Source organism: Octopus bimaculoides, chromosome 14 (genome assembly GCF_001194135.2).
Source record: "Octopus bimaculoides isolate UCB-OBI-ISO-001 chromosome 14, ASM119413v2, whole genome shotgun sequence".
Classification (NCBI taxonomy): domain Eukaryota; kingdom Metazoa; phylum Mollusca; class Cephalopoda; order Octopoda; family Octopodidae; genus Octopus; species Octopus bimaculoides.
In genome coordinates, this window is record NC_068994.1 from 7,420,817 (window position 1) to 7,421,800 (window position 984).

Here is a 984-nt window from a genome sequence, read left to right on the forward strand (position 1 = left end):
TCTCTCTCTCTCTCTCTCTCTCTCTCTCTCTCTCTCTCTCTCTCTCTCTCTCTCTCTCTCTATCTCTATCTCTCTATCTATCTATCTATCTATCTCTATCTATCTGTCGATCTATCTGTCTATTTATCAATCTATCCGTCTATCTATCTATATCTATCTGTATGTATGTATGTATGTATAATTAAGTATGTATTTATGCTGTTTAATATATTTTGAATATCACACAAAATTATAAGTCGAAAATACACACACACACACACACACACACACACACACACACACACACACACACACACACACACACACACACACACACACAAATATACATCCTACATATATAGACTAATGTACAAACACATACGCACATGTGTGTGCGTGTGTGTGTGTGGAATATTATACATTTCACATAACTTTTCTGTGTGAAATTTAATATAAATTAAACAATATTTTTACTTTCATTAATAATATATATAATTATATACGTAACAAATATACTTATGTGTGTATGTATAGATGTGTTTGTATGTCCGTTTAAATATTCTATAATAATATTGCTACAGATATATTGCGACAGATATGTTCAGGTGCACAATACAAAAACATTAGAGCCAAACATCTTTATTTTCAGAAGGTCGATTAGCTTACAAACTACATTTGAATCTTCAGAGATCAGCATAATTCAACGAAGTTATCTATTTGTGTCGTATCGTCGAGACAAAATACTTCCAACTAAAATATCAATAAGAAGATCGCTGAATGATCAAAGCTTTATAAAAACGGCAACAATAGATGTAATATAAGCACAACTGAGAAACACTGGTTCTTACCAATTCACTACAAGTAAAAAGTTTCTTGAAATGCTAAATCTGAAATTTTCGAAATATAAAGACGTACAGAAAACTTCATTTTCTAGAGTTGTAATTATGCAGTACATGTATGCAGTTGAGTGTGTATTCATACATTCTTACTTATATATATATATAT

General features: G+C 30.7%; 1 long non-coding RNA gene across 1 annotated transcript in view; it reads right to left on the minus strand.

Moving 5' to 3' along the window:
* LOC106875037 (uncharacterized) overlaps positions 1–984 on the minus strand; it is a 91,219-nt gene that overhangs the window by 55,076 nt on the left and 35,159 nt on the right. The gene's annotated exons all lie outside the window — the stretch shown is intronic.